Here is a 19467-nt window from a genome sequence, read left to right on the forward strand (position 1 = left end):
CATGGGCATAATTCAAGTGAACATCGTTCGAGCAATAAATTTCAACAGAAAATCGACCGATTTTATATTAATTATTAAAATCGGAAATTCGAGTTCTTGGTTGGCATGACCCAGCGCGTAGGAAGAGAGGCGGAAAGATGGATATGATCATGTGTCATAGGAAGGACGCCACGTCGTTAAGTGTGTTATCATCACCGGACTGACCAATAATTCAGGATTAGTGTCTTTTAAATTGTGCCAATGGCTTCGAACCTTTGTGAAATACAGAGCGATTGCAGAATATTCGACCATAATACTTCTTTTACTGAACTACTGTAACAGTAGCCTAAAGATTTGTCACTTTTCAAGCCGATTCATTATGTTTGTGCGAATTCACCATTGCGCAAATATGTTGAAAATTGAAATTGTAGTTAAATTTAAAGATTCCAAAACAATACATACGATTGAGCACATGGAAGTTGTCCATACTTGCTTGTGTTCAATCAGCTTATTTTAGTATGACACCTTTCATGAGCACTTAAGTCTGTTTCTGATAGCGAGGTTATGGAAAAGAGGTTTAGATATATTCCAACTGCTGATTATCATATAGTCCGGAGGCTTAAGCCCCATTTTTGGCTGAATCGTGCACTCTGTGATACAAGTATGACATTTTTCAAAATGGTAGCCATAAAAATATCTAAAGTATAATATCTAGAAAGTAATTGATGTATAATCTTATTTTTGTTGTATACCTACATTTTATGGGTTACTGATACCAAATATGAGTATTAGTAATTGGTAAAGGCTGTCGATCATTTGCTATATCACTGAAGCATGCCGACGAAGGCACCAAGCAACACACCCCACCCGGTCACATTATACTGACAACGGGCGAACCAGTCGCCAAAAGTGAGGCGGTGCCAAGGGAGGCATTAGTAAAGATAAAGTCAGTTAAGAAGAAGAGAAAAGAAAAGATCCTAAATTTAGTCGCCTCTTACGACCATGCAATAGGGGCAGCAGGTACAATTCTTACGCCCTACCTGCAGGGAGAGTAGGTGTGCGAGAAATGTTTAAATTTTAATATCTTGAAAACTGATCGATATCGAACTCTAAGTTTTGTTACATACCTATATTTTTAGGATTACAGAATATAAATATGAACGTTAGTAATTGATAGAACTGGACATTTGATTTCTAATATCTTGAAAACTAATTGATATTGAATTCTATTCTTTGTTCTATATCTCTATCTTCAGGGTTACTTATTGAAAATATGAACATGAGTAATTTGTAAAAGCTGTTTTGTCTGCCATCTTGATTCTCAAAATGGCCGACATAGACAAGTTTAAAGTGCAATATTTTGAAGATTGATTCACTTAGAATCCTAATTTATTTACATGGTAAATGAATGCAAATATGAAAGTTATAAAATAGTGAAGGCTTTCACCAATATTGTTTCCCAATGTGGCCACCATGTTTTAATTAAATGGGTGAATAAATCAATAATTTCTGCTATCTTAAATTCAGCAACAGACAATCTTACCTAGGTATCACATTGTAAATATTATAATGCTTCACAGTACAATTGGGTACAAGGTCCAGACAAGACTATGTAAGGAAAGATAAAAGTTTGAGTGGAGAACGATTGTAATACCGGTAACAGAAGGACGATCAGAATGACAGAACAACACGACAAAAAACTATATATACATTATCCCTTTGTTCATTGTTCCAGATGAAGGACTATAGAAATAAAAACATATGTGGTATAATCGCTGCCGACTGAGGGTTCACCATGCATGTGTTACAAAGTGCACGATTTTACGCTTAATACTCATGCTAATAGATAAATCATTGGTGACATTATGTCATCATCTTGGAATATGATTACTGTGATACAACGTATACTGCATTCAGAAGTTGAAATTCAACCATTTCTTTATCCAAAATCTATGAAAAATCCTAAACACATTTTTGGTCTGTCTTTTCACAATCTCTTGACACAAATCTACAACCTAGGCCTAATGTATATTAAAACTTCTACTGTCATATCGGAAAGGAAATGCATGACAGCAGCAGACGAACGTTGATACATTCAATGTATCAAGAAAGTCACAATCATGCCGACCCAATTTGGATTATAAAATCCAATGGATCATACCAACAGTACAGAATGTTTAAAGTTTGGGAGCCTACATGCATGACTGTGAGAGATATGTGATCCTGTAAACGCGAAAAATCATACGAGTGAGAATTTGACTTGAATCTACATCACCCCTTAAAATTCTGAGAATATGTAAACTATATGACTAAAACCAGAAGTTATATCTATCAAGAAAGTAACACCTTCGCGAAATATTTACTTTTGCAAATTGCTTTGTTTCCTAAGTGACAAATGAAATTGAATTAACCAAAAACTTAAAGCCATTCGGGTATTACTTTTTTAAAAGTTTAATAACATAAAGATAAGCCACGTCACTTACAGTTTTTCGAACTGTTTTGATTCTGCATGTCTCGCAAAAACATGTGTGTGTCCGGTGAATCATGATGAGATGCATCTGTAATTGCTACATGGACTGTATCAATTCATCCAACTCAACCAGTCTGGTTGCAAACAAATCATTTACGTGAAATCTCGAGGATACCGTTCAACGCTATCAGAGGTATTCCGAAGGGGTTAGATTAAGGATAGACTGAATTGCCTGCCGTAGTTTTTCTACTCTCCGCTAGGCTTCGCTCCGAAAATACAACGACAGGTCAGGGCTATAGATCTTGGGAATTTGATTGGATAATATTTATAAGGTTCAGGGGATATTCCTTTTCAAAATGGCGGCTGGATATTTTCGCGGAAAAAATACCAACATCTATTTTTTGGAATTGGTGACCTCTAGTCTGCTATACAATGGTAAATTGTAAACAATATTAATTATTTATTGATGGAAAACAACTTTACATACCATTACTTGTGTATTGGATGTTGAAACGCGAAATTGTCTTTTGAAGCAGACGCTCGGGGGTTTTCCGGTACACTCACCATGACGTCAGCGTATAGTATGGAATTTCAGATTTCCTACGTGAGTAGATACGTTCTTAAACTGTTTCAAATACCTTTTCAATGTTGAATGCTCCCTAAACAACATCGAAATTTCATTTCCACCTCGTTGCCATTGTAAACAGAAAGGAATCCCAGGTCTAAATGAACCCAACGATTTGTTGATTGAATTGACCAATCAGAATGATTTTGGTCAGGATCTTGATCAAAATAGCGGCCCTGACCTGTCTTAGTATTTATGAGCGCAGCCTAATGGTACTAAGGCAAGTAATCCAGTGTAGATTAAGGATACCGTTATGCACAAAGAAGATGTATGGAACTTTTCTAAGTCTGCCGTCCATGTTTGTTTACCATTTCAACGCGCCCTCTACCAGTCGCAAAATTCAAACACGAACCGGACCAGGCTCTCGTTCAGCGACGAGAGTCTAGGGAATGCGAGACTAAAATTGCGCTCACAAAATAATGACGTAACAATCTATACCTACCCGCAACGGAGCTAACTCTGTAATATGCAAAGACGAAATATGGGAGATGTATCATTATTGAGTGTATCTACGTTGTAGACCATGAAGGCACCGTTGATATAACACCTAGGTATACATTTCATGATGTCAGATTCCTGTTTTTATCAAATTACCTATCATTTGAATAAAAGGCGTTTTACATTATGAATCAAGATCGATGTTTGAGGAAGACTTATTTCTGTGTTTTAAACTCCCATTTATTATTACAAATTATCAACATAAATTGTACATTCACATTCGCTGCGACGGTTAAGTGCCTTCATTAGACTTGATATTTGACAATACAATATATGTTGTTATGGCAAACTCAGTAATGAAATAATATATAAGAAATAAATTAACATCTGACTTGAGTTGGGTGCGGATCTGAATACAGACACATATTTAATTAAGGAATGGACTTTTATTTTGTTGAGGTTATGTGGATATAATGATAATGGAGCACGTGTAAATTATATAACCCCTGCGAAGCCGGGTTACGTAAAATTTACATGGGCTCCATTATCATTAAAACCTCATAACCTCAACACAATACAAATCTATTCCTTATATGTACAGTTTTTCACGTAAATGAATTTTGTTTATTCTCGCGACATTTGAATATTTTTTATTAAAATGCCCATATTTTGTTCTCTCCCGTCATCGTCAACGAATTCGATTGAACAGCTGATTGCAATCGAGTCATTTACATGTTCCCACCAAAAGTGGGGTCATGATCCCACGTTGCTACGCCAGCGACTTTTCCCGTAATAACAGAATCGCCGCACGTGTTTTACTACCATTATGCACTGATAATGATAATACTAGAAAACATGGTGATTGAGTCCATGTCAGTGCAAACTGTAAATATTATAACATAAAAACAAAAAATGAAATAAAATTGATGACGTAAATAAGATAAATGCATTTGACCTATCCCTTCACCGATTATTATATCATTATTTATACAAAATTGTGTGATATGACACATCATCGTATGATTCGTAGTTTCAAATCGCATTTCATGCTTGCTCTTATTTCTATTCTATAGGTGGTGGATGGAGTAATTGTTGTAATAGGCCCGGGTGGTCCTGGATGGCAAATTAGTATCCTTTTGTTGGGATTTCACTGCATTGTTTTTATAGAGGTGATGGAAGCTGGAGTAAATCACATGTGTTTGTTTATAGGAGGTGGATGGAGTATTGTTGTTGGAGTATAGGTGGTGGCTGGTGGAAGTATTGTTGTGATAGGTGGTGGATGGAGACTAATTGTGTGTTATTATGGTGGTGGATGGCAGTAATTCGTGTTGTTTATATTAGGTGGTGGAGATGGTGAGTATTTGTTGTTATAGGTGGTGGATGGAGTATTGTTCGTTTACTAGGTGGGTGGATTTGGAGTATTAGCTATAGTGGTGGCTATTTGTTGTTTGTATTATAGGTGGTTGGATGGAGTATTGTTGTTATAGGGTGTTGGATGGCGTATCATTTGTTTGTTATTTAGGTGGGTGGATCGGATGGTAATTGTTGTTGTTAATATATCGGATGGACCATGGATTGGAGTGTATTTGTTGTTTATAGGTGGTGGATGGTCATGGTATATTGTTGCTTTATATAGGTGGTGGCATGTGAGTTGATTGTTGTTATAGGTGGTGGATGGAGTCATTGGTTGTCATTATAGGTTGGGTGGTATAGAGTATGTATGTTTCATAGGACTGGTTGGATGGAGTATTGTAGTATATAGGATGCTAGTGGATGGAGTATTGTATGATTATAATAGGACGTGGCAGGTGGATGGGACGTAAGACTTGTTTGTTTATAGGTGTGGTGTGGGTGGAGTTGGAAATTCGTTGTTTTATAGGTTCGGTGGTGGATGGACGTATTGTTGCTTTAGGTGTCTGGATGGAGGGGTGGTGGAGTTTGGAGTATTCGTTGTTATAGGTGGTGGATTGGAGTATTTTTCGGGCAATGTGATGGTGCAATTAACGGGTGTTGTCTGGATTACTTTTGATGTTATCAGGCTTGGTGAACAATGGAGTATATTTAAATTTGTATGTTATTAAGCACTATTGAGGTGGTGGATGGCATTGTTGTTACTTGTCATAATTGACTGTGGTTAAGGCGTATGGGATGGAGGGGTATTGGATGTGCGTGAGATCGTGTTGTTATGCGGGGTGGGTGGGCATGGAGCAGTATTGCTAGATTATGGTATTTAGTATAGTCCAAGTTTTCCGTCTGGGATTGGAGTACAATGATCGGGGGTTATAGTTATGTGGACTATGGATTGCGTTAACAGTTTACCCGTTGTTATAAGTGGTGGTGGATGTATGGCACGGAGTATTCGGTTTGTTAATTCTATAGGTGGTTGGTAGCTCCCTACGGATGGAGTCGAGCCAGCATTTTGTTATAACGTCAGCCTTGTTAGGTGGGTGGATGGGAGTAATATTGTTAATAGAGGGATAGCGTTGATTCAGGGGTGGGATTGGAGATAAATGTTAATAGTTATAACTATTGGGTGGATTGGATGGCGTAATTGTAGCTCAGATAAGTGTTTAAATTATCTTCGGTTAGAAGGGGATACTGCGGATGGGACTGGATGTTTAGGGATTCATAGGTGTGTGTCTTGGTATAAATGGCGGATGGAGTATTGGTTGGGTTACGGAGGGGGGGTGGACGTGGATGGAGTATTGTTGTTATAGGTGGTTGGTCTAATGGAGTCATTCGGGTCGCTATGTTCTAGGACGCGGTGGGGAATTGTTGTTAATGGGAGAGGTGTTGGATTCGTATGGGTTGCTTATCACGGGTGGTGGATGGAGTATTGGTTGTTTAATAGGAGGGGTGGATGGAGTATTGTAGAATTATATACGGTGGTGGATGGAGTATTGTTGACTTATAGTTGGTGGATGGAGTATTGATTGTTTAAGGTGGGGTGTGGGATAGGTGGTGGACACGGTGAGTTGTCATAAATTGGTTGTTTATATAAGAAAGTTGGTGTGGGATGGAGTATTAATAAAAAAAAAAAAAAAAAACTTAGTTGTTATAGGTGGTGGATGGACGTGCTTGATTATATTTATTAAAGTGCGTTGTTCTAGGTTAAAGGTGGATGGAGTCATTGTACATTTATTTTATAGGTGGTGGATGGAGTATTGTTGTACAAAAAAAAAAAATAGGTGGTGGAAAGTATTGGTTGTCTTATATAGGTTGGTGGATGGTGTTGTTATACAAGCGTGCACAATGGGAAAAAGTTTTTACTATAACGGTCTGGATGGAGTAGTTGTTGTTATAGGTGGTGGAAAGTATAGTTATTTCGAAAGGTCGTCTACAATAGCTAATAGTAGTTGTAATGTTTTTAAAAAAATACTAATGGTGGAGTTGGAGTATATTGTACAAAAATGGTGGTGGATGGCGTACCATTGTAGTTAAGGTGGTGGACTGGAAGTATTGTTGTTTATAGGTTCTGGTGGATGGAGTATTGTTGTTATAGGTGGTGGATAGTCATGTTCTAGGTGGTGGATGGAGGCCAAAATATCATGGGGCTTGCGTATTATACAATATAAGGTGGTGGATAATAAACAGTATTTGTTACGTTCTAGTAGGCTTATCTACAATGGCAGTATTGTAGTTATAGGTGGTGGATGGATATTAAAGTTGTTTATAGTCATTCTACAATAATAACACTTAGTAGTCATTCTACAATAATAACACTTAGTAGTCATTCTACAATAATAACACTTAGTAGTCATTCTACAATAATAACACTTAGTAGTCATTCTACAATAATAACACGTAGTAGTCATTCTCCAATAACAAAACTTTGTAGTCATTCTTCAATAATAACACTTAGTAGTCATTCTACAATAATAACACTTAGTAGTCATTCTACAATAATAACACTTAGTAGTCATTCTACAATAATAACACTTAGTAGTCATTCTACAATAATAACACTTAGTAGTCATTCTACAATAATAACACTTAGTAGTCATTCTACAATAATAACACTTAGTAGTCATTCTACAATAATAACACTTAGTAGTCATTCTACAATAATAACACTTAGTAGTCATTCTACAATAATAACACTTAGTAGTCATTCTACAATAATAACACTTAGTAGTCATTCTACAATAATAACACTTAGTAGTCATTCTACAATAATAACACTTAGTAGTCATTCTACAATAATAACACTTAGTAGTCATTCTACAATAACACTTATATCATTCTACAAATTAGTAGTCATTCTACAATAATAACACTTAGTAGTCATTCTACAATAATAACACTTAGTAGTCATTCTACAATAATAACACTTAGTAGTCATTCTACAATAATAACACTTAGTAGTATTCATATCTACAATCATTACAATAACACTTAGTAGTCATTCTACAATAATAACACTTAGTAGTCATTCTACAATAATAACACTTAGTAGTCATTCTACAATAATAACACTTAGTAGTCATTCTACAATAATAACACTTAGTAGTCATTCTACAATAATAACACTTAGTAGTCATTCTACAATAATAACACTTAGTAGTCATTCTACAATAATAACACTTAGTAGTCATTCTACAATAATAACACTTAGTAGTCATTCTACAATAATAACACTTAGTAGTCATTCTACAATAATAACACTTAGTAGTCATTCTACAATAATAACACTTAGTAGTCATTCTACAATAATAACACTTAGTAGTCATTCTACAATAATAACACTTAGTAGTCATTCTACAATAAAACACTTAGTAGTCATTCTACAATAATAACACTTAGTAGTCATTCTACAATAATAACACTTAGTAGTCATTCTACAATAATAACACTTAGTAGTCATTCTACAATAATAACACTTAGTAGTCATTCTACAATAATAACACTTAGTAGTCATTCTACAATAATAACACTTAGTAGTCATTCTACAATAATAACACTTAGTAGTCATTCTACAATAATAACACTTAGTAGTCATTCTACAATAATAACACTTAGTAGTCATTCTACAATAATAACACTTAGTAGTCATTCTACAATAATAACACTTAGTAGTCATTCTACAATAATAACACTTAGTAGTCATTCTACAATAATAACACTTAGTAGTCATTCATACAATAATAACACTTAGTAGTCATTCTACAATAATAACACTTAGTAGTCATTCTACAATAATAACACTTAGTAGTCATTCTACAATAATAACACTTAGTAGTCATTCTACAATAATAACACTTAGTAGTCATTCTATAATAAATAACACTTAGTAGTCATTCTACAATAATAACACTTAGTAGTCATTCTACAATAATAACACTTAGTAGTCATTCTACAATAATAACACTTAGTAGTCATTCTACAATAATAACACTTAGTAGTCATTCTACATTAAACTTAGTAGTCATTCTACAATATAACACTTAGTAGTCATTCTACAATAATAACACTTAGTAGTCATTCTACAATAATAACACTTAGTAGTCATTCTACAATAATAACACTTAGTAGTCATTCTACAATAATAACACTTAGTAGTCATTCTACAATAATAACACTTAGTTTCAAATACACTATATCATCTACAATAAACACTTAGTAGTCATTCTACAATAATAACACTTAGTAGTCATTCTACAATAATAACACTTAGTAGTCATTCTACAATAATAACACTTAGTAGTCATTCTACAATAATAACACTTAGTAGTCATTCTACAATAATAACACTTAGTAGTCATTCTACAATAATAACACTTAGTAGTCATTCTACAATAATAAACACTTAGTAGTCATTCTACAATAATAACACTTAGTAGTCATTCTACAATAATAACACTTAGTAGTCATTCTACAATAATAACACTTAGTAGTCATTCTACAATAATAACACTTAGTAGTCATTCTGCAATAATAACACTTAGTAGTCATTCTACAATAATAAAACACTTAGTAGTCATTCTACAATAATAACACTTAGTAGTCATTCTACAATAATAACACTTAGTAGTCATTCTACAATAATAACACTTAGTAGTCATTCTACAATAATAACACTTAGTAGTCATTCTACAATAATAACACTTAGTAGTCATTCTACAATAATAACACTTAGTAGTCATTCTACAATACTAACACTTAGTAGTCATTCTACAATAATAACACTTAGTAGTCATTCTACAATAATAACACTTAGTAGTCATTCTACAATAATAACACTTAGTAGTCATTCTACAATAATAACACTTAGTAGTCATTCTACAATAATAACACTTAGTAGTCATTCTACAATAATAACACTTAGTAGTCATTCTACAATAATAACACTTAGTAGTCATTCTACAATACTAAACACTTAGTAGTCATTCTACAATAATAACACTTAGTAGTCATTCTACAATAATAACACTTAGTAGTCATTCTACAATAATAACACTTAGTAGTCATTCTACAATAATAACACTTAGTAGTCATTCTACAATAATAACACTTAGTAGTCATTCTACAATAATAACACTTAGTAGTCATTCTACAATAATAACACTTAGTAGTCATTCTACAATAATAACACTTAGTAGTCATTCTACAATAATAACACTTAGTAGTCATTCTACAATAATAACACTTAGTAGTCATTCTACAATAATAACACTTAGTAGTCATTCTACAATAATAACACTTAGTAGTCATTCTACAATAATAACACTTAGTAGTCATTCTACAATAATAACACTTAGTAGTCATTCTACAATAATAACACTTAGTAGTCATTCTACAACAATAACACTTAGTAGTCATTCTACAATAAAAAACACTTAGTAGTCATTCTACAATAATAACACTTAGTAGTCATTCTACAATAATAACACTTAGTAGTCATTCTACAATAATAACACTTAGTAGTCATTCTACAATAATAACACTTAGTAGTCATTCTACAATAATAACACTTAGTAGTCATTCTACAATAATAACACTTAGTAGTCATTCTACAATAATAACACTTAGTAGTCATTCTACAATAATAACACTTAGTAGTCATTCTACAATAATAACACTTAGTAGTCATTCTACAATAATAACACTTAGTAGTCATTCTACAATAATAACACTTAGTAGTCATTCTACAATAATAACACTTAGTAGTCATTCTACAATAATAACACTTAGTAGTCATTCTACAATAATAACACTTAGTAGTCATTCTACAATAATAACACTTAGTAGTCATTCTACAATAATAACACTTAGTAGTCATTCTACAATAATAACACTTAGTAGTCATTCTACAATAATAACACTTAGTAGTCATTCTACAATAATAACACTTAGTAGTCATTCTACAATAATAACACTTAGTAGTCATTCTACAATAATAACACTTAGTAGTCATTCTACAATAATAACACTTAGTAGTCATTCTACAATAAAAAAAACTTAGTAGTCATTCTACAATAATAACACTTAGTAGTCATTCTACAATAATAACACTTAGTAGTCATTCTACAATAATAACACTTAGTAGTCATTCTACAATAATAACACTTAGTAGTCATTCTACAATAAAAAAAACTGTAGTCATTCTACAATAATAACACTTAGTAGTCATTCTACAATAATAACACTTAGTAGTCATTCTACAATACTAACACTTAGTAGTCATTCTACAATAATAACACTTAGTAGTCATTCTACAATAATAACACTTAGTAGTCATTCTACAATAATAACACTTAGTAGTCATTCTACAATAATAACACTTAGTAGTCATTCTACAATAATAACACTTAGTAGTCATTCTACAATAATAACACTTAGTAGTCATTCTACAATAATAACACTTAGTAGTCATTCTACAATAATAACACTTAGTAGTCATTCTACAATAATAACACTTAGTAGTCATTCTACAATAATAACACTTAGTAGTCATTCTACAATAATAACACTTAGTAGTCATTCTACAATAATAACACTTAGTAGTCATTCTACAATAATAACACTTAGTAGTCATTCTACAATAATAACACTTAGTAGTCATTCTACAATAATAACACTTAGTAGTCATTCTACAATAATAACACTTAGTAGTCATTCTACAATAATAACACTTAGTAGTCATTCTACAATAATAACACTTAGTAGTCATTCTACAATAATAACACTTAGTAGTCATTCTACAATAATAACACTTAGTAGTCATTCTACAATAATAACACTTAGTAGTCATTCTACAATAATAACACTTAGTAGTCATTCTACAATAATAACACTTAGTAGTCATTCTACAATAATAACACTTAGTAGTCATTCTACAATAATAACACTTAGTAGTCATTCTACAATAATAACACTTAGTAGTCATTCTACAATAATAACACTTAGTAGTCATTCTACAATAAATAACACTTAGTAGTCATTCTACAATAATAACACTTAGTAGTCATTCTACAATAATAACACTTAGTAGTCATTCTACAATAATAACACTTAGTAGTCATTCTACAATAATAACACTTAGTAGTCATTCTACAATAATAACACTTAGTAGTCATTCTACAATAATAACACTTAGTAGTCATTCTACAATAATAACACTTAGTAGTCATTCTACAATAATAACACTTAGTAGTCATTCTACAATAATAACACTTAGTAGTCATTCTACAATAATAACACTTAGTAGTCATTCTACAATAATAACACTTAGTAGTCATTCTACAATAATAACACTTAGTAGTCATTCTACAATAATAACACTTAGTAGTCATCATCTACAATAATAACACTTAGTAGTCATTCTATAATAAATAACACGTAGTAGTCATTCTACAATAATAACACTTAGTAGTCATTCTACAATAATAACACTTAGTAGTCATTCTACAATAATAACACTTAGTAGTCATTCTACAATAATAACACTTAGTAGTCATTCTACAATAATAACACTTAGTAGTCATTCTACAATAATAACACTTAGTAGTCATTCTACAATAATAACACTTAGTAGTCATTCTACAATAATAACACTTAGTAGTCATTCTACAATAATAACACTTAGTAGTCATTCTACAATAATAACACTTAGTAGTCATTCTACAATAATAACACTTAGTAGTCATTCTACAATAATAACACTTAGTAGTCATTCTACAATAATAAACACTTAGTAGTCATTCTACAATAATAACACTTAGTAGTCATTCTACAATAATAACACTTAGTAGTCATTCTACAATAATAACACTTAGTAGTCATTCTACAATAATAACACTTAGTAGTCATTCTACAATAATAACACTTAGTAGTCATTCTACAATAATAACACTTAGTAGTCATTCTACAATAATAACACTTAGTAGTCATTCTACAATAATAACACTTAGTAGTCATTCTACAATAATAACACTTAGTAGTCATTCTACAATAATAACACTTAGTAGTCATTCTACAATAATAACACTTAGTAGTCATTCTACAATAATAACACTTAGTAGTCATTCTACAATAATAACACTTAGTAGTCATTCTACAATAATAACACTTAGTAGTCATTCTACAATAATAACACTTAGTAGTCATTCTACAATAATAAAACACTTAGTAGTCATTCTACAATAATAACACTTAGTAGTCATTCTACAATAATAACACTTAGTAGTCATTCTACAATAATAACACTTAGTAGTCATTCTACAATAATAACACTTAGTAGTCATTCTACAATAATAACACTTAGTAGTCATTCTACAATAAAAAAAACTTAGTAGTCATTCTACAATAATAACACTTAGTAGTCATTCTACAATAATAACACTTAGTAGTCATTCTACAATAATAACACTTAGTAGTCATTCTACAATAATAACACTTAGTAGTCATTCTACAATAATAACACTTAGTAGTCATTCTACAATAATAACACTTAGTAGTCATTCTATAATAAATAACACTTAGTAGTCATTCTACAATAATAACACTTAGTAGTCATTCTACAATAATAACACTTAGTAGTCATTCTACAATAAAAAACACTTAGTAGTCATTCTACAATAATAACACTTAGTAGTCATTCTACAATAATAACACTTAGTAGTCATTCTACAATAATAACACTTAGTAGTCATTCTACAATAATAACACTTAGTAGTCATTCTACAATAATAACACTTGTAGTCATCACTAACACTAGTAGTCATTCTACAATAATAACACTTAGTAGTCATTCTACAATAATAACACTTAGTAGTCATTCTACAATAATAACACTTAGTAGTCATTCTACAATAATAACACTTAGTAGTCATTCTACAATAATAACACTTAGTAGTCATTCTACAATAATAACACTTAGTAGTCATTCTACAATAATAACACTTAGTAGTCATTCTACAATAATAACACTTAGTAGTCATTCTACAATAATAACACTTAGTAGTCATTCTACAATAATAACACTTAGTAGTCATTCTACAATAATAACACTTAGTAGTCATTTACAATAATAACACTTAGTAGTCATTTACAATAATAACACTTAGTAGTCATTCTACAATAATAACACTTAGTAGTCATTCTACAATAATAACACTTAGTAGTCATTCTACAATAATAACACTTAGTAGTCATTCTACAATAATAACACTTAGTAGTCATTCTACAATAATAACACTTAGTAGTCATTCTACAATAATAACACTTAGTAGTCATTCTACAATAATAACACTTAGTAGTCATTCTACAATAATAACACTTAGTAGTCATTATACAATAATAACACTTAGTAGTCATTCTATAATAAATAACACTTAGTAGTCATTCTACAATAATAACACTTAGTAGTCATTCTACAATAATAACACTTAGTAGTCATTCTACAATAATAACACTTAGTAGTCATTCTACAATAATAACACTTAGTAGTCATTCTACAATAATAACACTTAGTAGTCATTCTACAATAATAACACTTAGTAGTCATTCTACAATAATAACACTTAGTAGTCATTCTACAATAATAACACTTAGTAGTCATTCTACAATAATAACACTTAGTAGTCATTCTACAATAATAACACTTAGTAGTCATTCTACAATAATAACACTTAGTAGTCATTCTACAATAATAACACTTAGTAGTCATTCTACAATAATAACACTTAGTAGTCATTCTACAATAATAACACTTAGTAGTCATTCTACAATAATAACACTTAGTAGTCATTCTACAATAATAACACTTAGTAGTCATTCTACAATAATAACACTTAGTAGTCATTCTACAATAATAACACTTAGTAGTCATTCTACAATAATAACACTTAGTAGTCATTCTACAATAATAACACTTAGTAGTCATTCTACAATAATAACACTTAGTAGTCATTCTACAATAATAACACTTAGTAGTCATTCTACAATAATAACACTTAGTAGTCATTCTACAATAATAACACTTAGTAGTCATTCTACAATAATAACACTTAGTAGTCATTCTACAATAATAACACTTAGTAGTCATTCTACAATAATAACACTTAGTAGTCATTCTACAATAATAACACTTAGTAGTCATTCTACAATAATAACACTTAGTAGTCATTCTACAATAAAAAAACACTTAGTAGTCATTCTACAATAATAACACTTAGTAGTCATTCTACAATAATAACACTTAGTAGTCATTCTACAATAATAAAACTTAGTAGTCATTCTACAATAATAACACTTAGTAGTCATTCTACAATAATAACACTTAGTAGTCATTCTACAATAATAACACTTAGTAGTCATTCTACAATAATAACACTTAGTAGTCATTCTACAATAATAACACTTAGTAGTCATTCTACAATAATAACACTTAGTAGTCATTCTACAATAATAACACTTAGTAGTCATTCTACAACAATAACACTTAGTAGTCATTCTACAATAAAAAAACTTAGTAGTCATTCTACAATAATAACACTTAGTAGTCATTCTACAATAATAACACTTAGTAGTCATTCTACAATAATAACACTTAGTAGTCATTCTACAATAATAACACTTAGTAGTCATTCTACAATAATAACACTTAGTAGTCATTCTACAATAATAACACTTAGTAGTCATTCTACAATAATAACACTTAGTAGTCATTCTACAATAATAACACTTAGTAGTCATTCTACAATAATAACACTTAGTAGTCATTCTACAATAATAACACTTAGTAGTCATTCTACAATAATAACACTTAGTAGTCATTCTACAATAATAACACTTAGTAGTCATTCTACAATAATAATAACACTTAGTAGTCATTCTACAATAAAAAAAACTTAGTAGTCATTCTACAATAATAACACTTAGTAGTCATTCTACAATAATAACACTTAGTAGTCATTCTACAATAATAACACTTAGTAGTCATTCTACAATAATAACACTTAGTAGTCATTCTACAATAATAACACTTAGTAGTCATTCTACAATAATAACACTTAGTAGTAGTCATTCTACAATAATAACACTTAGTAGTCATTCTACAATAATAACACTTAGTAGTCATTCTACAATAATAACACTTAGTAGTCATTCTACAATAATAACACTTAGTAGTCATTCTACAATAATAACACTTAGTAGTCATTCTACAATAATAACACTTAGTAGTCATTCTACAATAATAACACTTAGTAGTCATTCTACAATAATAACACTTAGTAGTCATTCTACAATAATAACACTTAGTAGTCATTCTACAATAATAACACTTAGTAGTCATTCTACAATAATAACACTTAGTAGTCATTCTACAATAATAACACTTAGTAGTCATTCTACAATAATAACACTTAGTAGTCATTCTACAATAATAACACTTAGTAGTCATTCTACAATAATAACACTTAGTAGTCATTCTACAATAATAACACTTAGTAGTCATTCTACAATAAAAAAACACTTAGTAGTCATTCTACAATAATAACACTTAGTAGTCATTCTACAATAATAACACTTAGTAGTCATTCTACAATAATAACACTTAGTAGTCATTCTACAATAATAACACTTAGTAGTCATTCTACAATAATAACACTTAGTAGTCATTCTACAATAATAACACTTAGTAGTCATTCTACAATAATAACACTTAGTAGTCATTCTACAATAATAACACTTAGTAGTCATTCTACAATAATAACACTTAGTAGTCATTCTACAATAATAACACTTAGTAGTCATTCTACAATAATAACACTTAGTAGTCATTCTACAATAATAACACTTAGTAGTCATTCTACAATAATAACACTTAGTAGTCATTCTACAATAATAACACTTAGTAGTCATTCTACAATAATAACACTTAGTAGTCATTCTACAATAATAACACTTAGTAGTCATTCTACAATAATAACACTTAGTAGTCATTCTACAATAATAACACTTAGTAGTCATTCTACAATAATAACACTTAGTAGTCATTCTACAATAATAACACTTAGTAGTCATTCTACAATAATAACACTTAGTAGTCATTCTACAATAATAACACTTAGTAGTCATTCTACAATAATAACACTTAGTAGTCATTCTACAATAATAACACTTAGTAGTCATTCTACAATAATAACACTTAGTAGTCATTCTACAATAATAACACTTAGTAGTCATTCTACAATAATAACACTTAGTAGTCATTCTACAATAATAACACTTAGTAGTCATTCTACAATAATAACACTTAGTAGTCATTCTACAATAAAAAAAACTTAGTAGTCATTCTACAATAATAACACTTAGTAGTCATTCTACAATAATAACACTTAGTAGTCATTCTACAATAATAACACTTAGTAGTCATTCTACAATAATAACACTTAGTAGTCATTCTACAATAAAAAACACTTAGTAGTCATTCTACAATAATAACACTTAGTAGTCATTCTACAATAATAACACTTAGTAGTCATTCTACAATAATAACACTTAGTAGTCATTCTACAATAATAACACTTAGTAGTCATTCTACAATAATAACACTTAGTAGTCATTCTACAATAATAACACTTAGTAGTCATTCTACAATAATAACACTTAGTAGTCATTCTACAATAATAACACTTAGTAGTCATTCTACAATAATAACACTTAGTAGTCATTCTACAATAATAACACTTAGTAGTCATTCTACAATAATAACACTTAGTAGTCATTCTACAATAAAAAAACACTTAGTAGTCATTCTACAATAATAACACTTAGTAGTCATTCTACAATAATAACACTTAGTAGTCATTCTACAATAATAATAACACTTAGTAGTCATTCTACAATAATAACACTTAGTAGTCATTCTACAATAATAACACTTAGTAGTCATTCTACAATAATAACACTTAGTAGTCATTCTACAATAATAACACTTAGTAGTCATTCTACAATAATAACACTTAGTAGTCATTCTACAATAATAACACTTAGTAGTCATTCTACAATAATAACACTTAGTAGTCATTCTACAATAATAACACTTAGTAGTCATTCTACAATAATAACACTTAGTAGTCATTCTACAATAATAACACTTAGTAGTCATTCTACAATAATAACACTTAGTAGTCATTCTACAATAATAACACTTAGTAGTCATTCTACAATAATAACACTTAGTAGTCATTCTACAATAATAACACTTAGTAGTCATTCTACAATAATAACACTTAGTAGTCATTCTACAATAATAACACTTAGTAGTCATTCTACAATAATAACACTTAGTAGTCATTCTACAATAATAACACTTAGTAGTCATTCTACAATAATAACACTTAGTAGTCATTCTACAATAATAACACTTAGTAGTCATTCTACAATAATAACACTTAGTAGTCATTCTACAATAATAACACTTAGTAGTCATTCTACAATAATAACACTTAGTAGTCATTCTACAATAATAACACTTAGTAGTCATTCTACAATAATAACACTTAGTAGTCATTCTACAATAATAACACTTAGTAGTCATTCTACAATAATAACACTTAGTAGTCATTCTACAATAATAACACTTAGTAGTCATTCTACAATAATAACACTTAGTAGTCATTCTACAATAATAACACTTAGTAGTCATTCTACAATAATAACACTTAGTAGTCATTCTACAATAATAACACTTAGTAGTCATTCTACAATAATAACACTTAGTAGTCATTCTACAATAATAACACTTAGTAGTCATTCTACAATAATAACACTTAGTAGTCATTCTACAATAATAACACTTAGTAGTCATTCTACAATAATAACACTTAGTAGTCATTCTACAATAATAATACTTAGTAGTCATTCTACAATAATAACACTTAGTAGTCATTCTATAATAAATAACACTTAGTAGTCATTCTACAATAATAACACTTAGTAGTCATTCTACAATAATAACACTTAGTAGTCATTCTACAATAAATAACACTTAGTAGTCATTCTACAATAATAACACTTAGTAGTCATTCTACAATAATAACACTTAGTAGTCATTCTACAATAATAACACTTAGTAGTCATTCTACAACAATAACACTTAGTAGTCATTCTACAATAATAACACTTAGTAGTCATTCTACAATAATAACACTTAGTAGTCATTCTACAATAATAACACTTAGTAGTCATTCTACAATAATAACACTTAGTAGTCATTCTACAATAATAACACTTAGTAGTCATTCTACAATAATAACACTTAGTAGTCATTTCTACAATAATAACACTTAGTAGTCATTCTACAATAATAACACTTAGTAGTCATTCTACAATAATAACACTTAGTAGTCATTCTACAATAATAACACTTAGTAGTCATTCTACAATAATAAACACTTAGTAGTCATATTACAATAATAACACTTAGTAGTCTTTCTACAATAATAAC

The sequence above is a fragment of the Argopecten irradians genome, chromosome 8, assembly GCF_041381155.1.
Source record: "Argopecten irradians isolate NY chromosome 8, Ai_NY, whole genome shotgun sequence".
Classification (NCBI taxonomy): Eukaryota; Metazoa; Mollusca; class Bivalvia; order Pectinida; family Pectinidae; genus Argopecten; species Argopecten irradians.